This window comes from Biomphalaria glabrata, chromosome 1, assembly GCF_947242115.1.
Source record: "Biomphalaria glabrata chromosome 1, xgBioGlab47.1, whole genome shotgun sequence".
Classification (NCBI taxonomy): domain Eukaryota; kingdom Metazoa; phylum Mollusca; class Gastropoda; family Planorbidae; genus Biomphalaria; species Biomphalaria glabrata.
The window spans coordinates 67,078,737-67,087,174 of record NC_074711.1 but is presented as its reverse complement, the minus strand read 5'-3'; the positions used below and the strand labels follow the sequence as shown (position 1 = coordinate 67,087,174).

General features: G+C 32.6%; 1 protein-coding gene across 7 annotated transcripts in view; it reads left to right on the top strand.

Annotated features, from left to right (window-relative positions):
• The first annotated feature begins 580 nt into the window (after positions 1-580).
• LOC106069716 (AP-3 complex subunit beta-2-like) overlaps positions 581-8,438 on the top strand; it is a 33,519-nt gene continuing 25,661 nt past the window's right edge. Inside the window, exon 1 of one of the 7 annotated variants that reach the window (XM_056009301.1) lies at positions 581-654. The gene's annotated coding sequence lies outside the window, so the exon portion shown is untranslated. Of the gene's footprint in view, positions 655-770; positions 1,010-8,438 lie in introns of those variants that run through there. The other 6 variants (XM_056009299.1, XM_056009291.1, XM_056009300.1 and 3 more) reach the window with 6 other exon arrangements.

Below are 8,438 nucleotides of genomic sequence, written 5' to 3'. Positions count from 1 at the left end.
TTGTCCGGAGAGGGGTCATTGAATGTGTAAGTCAGGTATGGAGACGGTTGATTAAGGGTCTCTTTAAAGTGCTCTACCCATCTTGCATCCTGTTCTGTTTTCGTTAGCAAAGTTTTGCCTTGCTTGTCTTTTATCGGTGCTCCATGTCCACTCTTTGCTCCAGTGAGATCTCGGACAATACGATGGAGAGTCCTTGTGTTATTTCTGCATGCAGGTGCTTGTGCCTCTTGACCCTTCTGTTCAATCCAGTCCCGTTTATCTCGCAGACAGCTTCTCTTTATTTTCAGATCTGCTTCCCTATGAGGCTTCTTCCGCTAGGCTGCGATCCTTTGTTTCATTTTTCTGATCTCGTCTTACGTTTGGCATCTTTCCTCTCATCTATCAATTTACGTTCAACTTCTACTAATGAAAATACATCATAAATCAGATATAGACTTATTGATAACGAGTGTAGAACATTAGCTTAATTTCATTTACCTATATATGGATGAAAACAAATTATATATACGTTTGTGATGTGGGTCGCTGCTGTGTCTAGTGTGGTTCGTACTAGTAGTACTACTAGGGGGTCGCAACAACAAAAAAGGTTGAGAACTTCTGGTCTAGAGTGACCTAGATCCAGATCTATATTCTAAACTATGGAGTTGTTTAATCGTACAATTTTATTATTGTTATATTATAGTGATTTTTTTTTTCTATTAAAGAATAGCAATAGTTAAGGGACTTTGGCTGTGCATTGTGACTTCCGAATCTAAATCTAGATTCTACGTTTTGTCAACTTCCGCCTTAGTTTATGTTTTGTAGACTAGTCTAGATCAGATTTCTATTCTAGATGTCTAATATCTAGATTTAGATCAAAGGAACACAAGACAGAGTAGATCTAGATCTATATAGAATAATATTGATCTAGATCTGAATCTAATTTATATATATATATTAAAATATATAATCTAGATCTTCTAAGTATAGACTGATAGATCTATAAGCTTTAGGATTCTAGTAATAAATAGTAAATAGACCTATTAACCTATTAGTATTAATTAGTATTAGAGTAGACTTATAGACTTATTAGATAATTAGTATTAGTAATTAGATCTAGATCTAGTATTAATAATACTTAATTAAAGTTAATTTAAACTTAATAATTATTTTTAACCGGCTACTTAGCTACTAGTAACTAGATCTACTAGATGATACTAATTACTATATTAAATAATATTACTAGATCTAGATGATGATCTATCATTCTATGTCTAGATCTACTACTCGACTACTGTACTACTACTAGTTAGTACTAGAGTAACTAGACTCTATTAGCACTAGCTCGCTGTTCTCACTAGGATATACTATAGATTCTATCAATTCAATATCATTATTATCATATTCATATTGACATTATTGATAAATTAGATCTATGATATTATTTATTAAATAATATTATTATATGTACTTTCATTAAATATGATATCTCATTATCTGATCTCTATCTATCTTATCTAGATCTAGTTTAATCTAGTATTATTTACTATAATAATTTACTAATACTAATAATTATTATTTATTTATTATTTAATTTATCAATTTTCTACTCTAGGGTCTAAGACTACTAGTACTACTTTTTACTAGTACTAGATTTAACTAGTAACTAGATCTAGAATCTAGATCTAATTTAAATTACTAGAGTCTAAGAGTAAGAGTATAGTAGATTACGTCATGTCAAGACAGACAGGTCTTAGTCATTTTCCCATGCTCCATATCGCCCATCTCTGCTAAGAAACCAACGATACACATAAGTGTAAGGTGCTAAGCCCAGTAACGCATTACTGACATATTACCGTACCAGTACTTATTTAGTTGAATGTCTTGAAAAGGCCCTAAAACTATTTTGAGATATAAGGCCCTTTATAAATCCATATTATTTTTTGGGGGAGAGCCTAATAAGCTTTGGTAAACCATAATCCCGCCCTCTCCAAAATATTAGAAGACACAACAGTTGACCTAAAAATAAAAGATGCATGGCTCTACGTATCTAGATTGCTCATTGTATGTAACAGCCCAAAATTCAGTGCTAGATATTTTTCGGTTTGGGGGGTGGGCTAAAAAGCTATGGTATCCTGTGAATTGTGTTACCCATAGATCTAGATAAATCCGCTCTCCCCAAGCCACCTGGTAGACCAACAAACATATTTTAGAGCTTAGTATTTGTTACACACACACAACGTATTTTAGAGCTTAGTATTTGTTACACACACACACACAAAACAATGTATATCTATAAAACACTTCCAGCACCCTTAGTGTTTGTGACCTAATTAGAAGCTTGACTGTTGGTACTTGATCGATCAGCGATTGGCTCCTCTCTCTTTCCCCTCAACATTTTTCTCAGTACAACTTGAACAATGTTTTGGGGCTTGTGTTGATGGCCTGGTTTACACCTGTGTGTTGTGCTATCACTGACCCTTTTTTTTTTGCTGTGTGTTAGTCTAATGGCTGCGCTTGAAATTGTTATTTGCACTGAAAATGTGTGAATGTTGGAAAGTGAAATTGTGTAAGGAGAAGCCCGGAAAAGGGGGTGTAGGCAGAAAAAGAGAGTTTTATGTGTTGTCGTTATTATTTTATCCATTTGTGATGACATTATTATATGTTTCAAAGGAGTGACGTGCCTTTGTAACACATTATGAGCTTTGTAGGAAAAAAATAATTTTATAGACACGGCGCCACAGGTCTAGGTCTAGAAGCACAACTGACTCTGTATTTGAGGCTAACGTCACATTTTAATGGCCAATCAATTATTGATGGTCTCTTGATACTGTGTCTTGACTTTTTCTCCCCCCACCTGCCAAAGACATTTTAATTTTAAAATACCATATATCTACATTCTATATCTCCCCCTTCATCTCTTCTCATCAAGTACATGCGTTAGATATTGGTTTTTAACACATGATACAGAGCTAAATAGAATGGCACATCTCTCTTAACACATCAAGTACATGCGCTAGGTATTGGTTTATAACACATAATTCAGAGCTAAACAAGATTACAAAGAGAGTTTGTGTTACACAAACTCAGAGGCGGCCCCCGTCGAAGTCGGATCCCTGTCGGATCTGCATATTTGCAAATAATATTCAAGAAGTGATTTAATTTTGATGTAAAATGTTTTACATGTTTCGGATGTTCCTTCAAAGTTGAAGATAATTACTTCCTAGTCCAAACCTCCCGCAGGACGACGGGGGATGGGAGCAGGCAGGGTTTGAACCCTGGACCATCCATAAATCTGAACGACAGTCTAGCGCGAAAACCGCACGACCAGGCAGCCATCCGATGGTCAAAAGTAATAATGTTTCAAAGATTCATTTGCCGTAAATTTAAATTTAAATTAAATAAAAAAAATAGTAGATTAGTTTTAGTATATTAAAACATTACAATATTGATCAAAACGTTTGGAAATGAAAATCTACACTTTTTTTTTACACTTTAAGTTTAGAAATTGAAATTCTACATCTTAATCTAGTCTATTTTTGTCTAAACTAGATCTACAAATTCTAGATATAGACTCTAAAATAATTTTAATTAGAATATAAATCCAGATCTAGATATACTATAATAAAAATCTAGATCTAGTTTAAAAAATCTAGATTAGATCTAGATCTAAATCAAGATATCATTCCTTTTTTAAACGCGAGTCACATAACGAGGCTTAATAAACATTACTATACCGAGTTCTTTTTTCATTTCATTTGAAGAATTAATTCCATATAACGTCAGAGGAAAAAAAAAAATTACGTCACACGGCCTAGCTAGACTAAAAATCGCCTTCATCGATACGAGCCATTTATCCGAGTGTTCATTGACTTTGGTGCACCGAGTGCGTTCTTTAAGCATTTTATTTAAAGAATTCATTCCATATGACGTCAAAGGAAAAAAAAACACTACGTCACACGGCCTAGCTAGAATAAAAATCGCATTCATCATTACGAGCCATTTATCGAGTGTTCATAGACATTGGTGCACCGAGTGCGTTCTTTTAGCATTTCTTTTAAAGAATTCATTCCATATGACGTCAAAGGAAAAAAAAAACACTACGTCACACGGCTTAGTTAGACTAAAATATGTTTTTATTAATACAAGCAATTTTTTGAGGGTTAATAGACATTGGTGCACCGAGTGCGTTCTTTTAACATTACATTTAAAGAGTCCATTCATATGACGTCAAAGAAAAAAAATTCCATTACCTCACAATAGGCTAGTACCGGTACCATAAAAAAATGTCTTTATTTACACGAGATATTTAACGAGGGTTCATAGACATTGGTGCACTGAGTTCTAAAAGAATTTATTTAAAAAGGATCAAAGCCGCATTGTTTTTGCGTTTTGTCTGTCAGTCGGTCTGTCCGTCATCTTGATATAAAAAAAAAACAACAACTAAAAGTTATTAAAAATTGATTAACCTTTATTCTACGTTTCAAAACATCGCAATAATTTTTAGGTATGAACACAATTGAAAAGTTTATATAATAGATTGTTCCGGATGTTTGTATAAATAGTAAAAGAAAAAGAGAATTTCAGATAAATGAAATACCATTAATTAAATTTTTTGGATGGTCTCGTATAAAATTAGATGTACTACAGCCATGTGGAGAGATTTTCATACCTTACTTTGGTGTTTGGATTCTGTTTTCCTTAAAAATCGGAACATAATATTAACGATAATTAGATTTTTTAATGTTTTAGGTAGAAAGTTAAATGTACTGTAAGAGAGTAGTGAGTTAAAATATTTTTCATAAAAATCCGTAAAAACATTATTTCGTAAATGAGAAGATTATTTGTTTATTAATTAGAAGAGGGAGTTCAAACAATTATTTGGCGTTAGTAGATTTTTAAATAAATTCGGAAATTTCTGGCGACGATTTATAAGAAACAAAATCCGGAACTTTCTTTATCGATTACAAAACTTCTATGTTATGTTTTAGCAAAAAAATTAAATGTCTAAAAAGTAATTTTCAGTAATCAATTCTAGTAAATTACTTTTTTTTAAAGCCCTGAACAACCTATTGTCGATATTTTTAAAATTTGTTTAAAGATGAAAATACGGAACAATTTGATATTGATAACCAAATTATAGTGACGCATTGTCAAATAATATAAGTATAATATTAGTAAATTATGCGATTTCAAACAATCATTAGGCATAATTCATGTTTTATAAAACAATATCCGGAACATTTTTACACTTAATGAAATATAAGTCAGTATAGAGATTTTGATTTAGCATTAATATGCTATTTACATAAAAAACGGAACAACATATTATTGATAATGTGTTTTTGCAACGTTTAAGCATGGAAATTGAATGTAATATAAATTAGAAGAGCAAACAAACATTTGTTGGGGTTGATTAGTTTTGCACAAAAAAATCCGGAACAATCAATTTTTAGATACTTAAAACTATTGAGATGTTACAAGAGGAACATTAAAGTGTAAATCAGATTTTCAATAGCTTTTAGAGTTCTAGTTTTTTTTAATCTAATCGTGACAGACAGACCGACCAACAGACAAAACGCACAAAAATAATCTTCTTTTATTCGGATGGGGGCACTAAAGAAAAAATAAATAAAATCTGATTTTTTAAAAAAGTTTAAGGAATTGGTTTAGCACCTGGTCATGTAGCGACGTTACGCTACTGCACGAAAATCGCTGCATAAAAAGTCTATTAAAAAAAATGTGCGTGATATTTACATACAAAATGCATTATTAGCCTTTATAAACAAACAGAAATGTTTTCTTTTAATTTTAGCAGCTAGTTGACCAGAAAAAACATCGTTAACTATTATTTATATTTAATGTAAACATTTCCTGTACATTTTAAAAATATATTTGACTTAGTGATACTGAAAATACACAAAAATTGTCCATCTTTGTTAGCATATTGTAACATTGCCTCCCTTACATTTACGTAATTGTTTTAGAATTGGTGTATTTTTATGAAAAAATCGCTTGCATAATTAATTTTATAAATTAAACGGTTTGCTTTTAGAAAACCAAAAGTAGCCGTTGCACCTAAACTTTTCAAGCCGCATTTAATGATGAAATAATATTTTTCATATCTCTTCTAGTTTTCGAGATCTGAGTGTGACAGACGGACATTTTGCACAAACCTAATAGCGGCTTTTTCCCCTTACGGGGGCCGCTAAAAAGTGAAGCATCTGAAAAAAAAAAAAAGCACAACTGGATATATTTTGGTCCTTTCATTGGCTGTAATTTAATATTAATAGCATCAAAGTATGTGTCATAAAATCGTGATTTTAAAATAGGTGCAATTTGTGCATATCGATGTAAATCTATTTACTTAAAAAAATAGCACATTTACTGTAAACCACTAATCACTGATACAAATAGTAACACATTTATAAGTAATTTATATTTTTAGTTTGTATTACATAATTTTGAAAAATAACAATCTTGTTGATGTCCAAGGGCTGAGCCCTAAGTTTGAAAAAATACCTGTTTGGACGCCAAACAGTAAAAAAAAAAAACCTGTGAGAACACAGTTCTGTCTGAGAGAGACCAGAGTCAATGCCTATGTAAAGCATTGCTGTTTCCAATTGCCATTGCTGGGAGCCTTCGCCATTTTCCTTCGTTGTACCAAGCTAACCGTGGGGGACTCGCCATTTATGTAACGGTCCCTTTGAGGAACATCGCATGTTTGTGGGGACTTGTTTACAACCCCGCCCTTGCGAGAGGTTGACTCTCGTCTACCCGTGGGTATCCCCACGGGAGTTATGTTCCGCAATTCATTTAGCCTAGCTACCTCCTCAAGTAGCCATTTCCACCCAGGTGCCACGATGAGGCAGAACAGCGTACCCGGGGAAAAATAACAATAAAAAAAAAATGTAATTTAAATATTTTGTCTTCTTTGAGTGATATCCCTTTGATGTGTATTTTTAACATTAAAATGGTGTTTGATTCTTTGAGATTGCTTACATCATTCAAACACTCCCTAATTTAACCTCAATTTTCATGTTTGGGTAGCAAGGGATGGTTTCAACAAATAATTGCAAATATTTCTCAGCCTAATTAGAAGCATAATATATAGGTTTTGTTGAGCTGAAGCATCACTGGCATTAAAAAATACACTTAACCCGTGACCTTCTTCGCTCTTCCCAAGATATAAAGAAAAGTGAAGTTTTTATACCAATGCACTAAAAAAAAATTTCCTCGGTGAAAATGAAACTAAATATTTCTAAACTATAAAGAAATGGATGATGCACAATAGGAATGGACTAGTTTCGTCATAACCTTTGAAATAAAGGAGAATTAAAAAAAAAATACAGTGGGGTGATCGAAAAGTAACTTAATATGAAGGTGTTCGATTGGCGTCAGTTACTATAGATATATAATATAAATATAGAATAATATAGATCTAGGTCTAGATCTAGTTATATTCTAGTTATAGTAATATAGATCTAGATATCATATTTAGCCCAATAATATTGGACTAACTTTAAATAGTTTATTAAAAAACATTTCTACAAATCAAGACAGAGGGAGAGGATGTGATATTTGAATTCAGGGGCAGGCCCTTGGAAGTTATTGGTAAAAAAAAATATAAAAAATCAAGGTCCATACTGTCCATAGCAAAATAAACAAAAATATAGTTTATGTAACCTGCAAATAAATCAATTTCATAGCCATAGGGTCAAGGTAGTAGTATAAATGTAATCAAAATCTAGATGATCATTTAGATCTATTGATATTTAATTACTTTAATTAGAGACCAGAGTCTAGATCTAGATTGAGATTTAAGACTAGATGTACTCAGTGTAACTCATTCTCAGATAATAAATTTATAATAATTCTATTCTAGTTCTAGTCTATTCCTGTTACTCTAATGAGCTACTCAAGACTCTAGATCTATCATATCATCTAGTAAATTTATTAGTAGTAGAGATAGAGTCATTGTATTATAGAGTTAATAGAATCACTAGTATAGCATATAATATATAAAATATGTATATACAAATAGCTCCTCCTTTGTGGTCAAAGATGACCATATTTCTCATTTCCTATGAACTCAAAGATGGCTATAAAGTCCAATCCTCACTTTAAAAAGGTGGCCACATACATGGCATGGGTAACCTGGGCTACTGCTGATAAGCCTGCTTCATCTCTCCGCCTTTTGATAGCTCCACATTCTTTTATGCTGGCTTCTGTCCTTGCCTTGTGTCTTGAGACTCTGACAATCTTCACTCAATGAGGAGCCATTTAGAGACAGTCTTTCCCAGCTGTGGATGTCAACATCACACTCTTTGAGGGAGCTCTTAAGGGTGTCTTTGTAATGCTTGTATTAACCTAGTAATGCTTGTATTAACCCTTCTGAGAGCGCTTTCCTGTACACAACTCCCCATAAAGAAGCTCCACCCATCCAAATTGGGACCTTT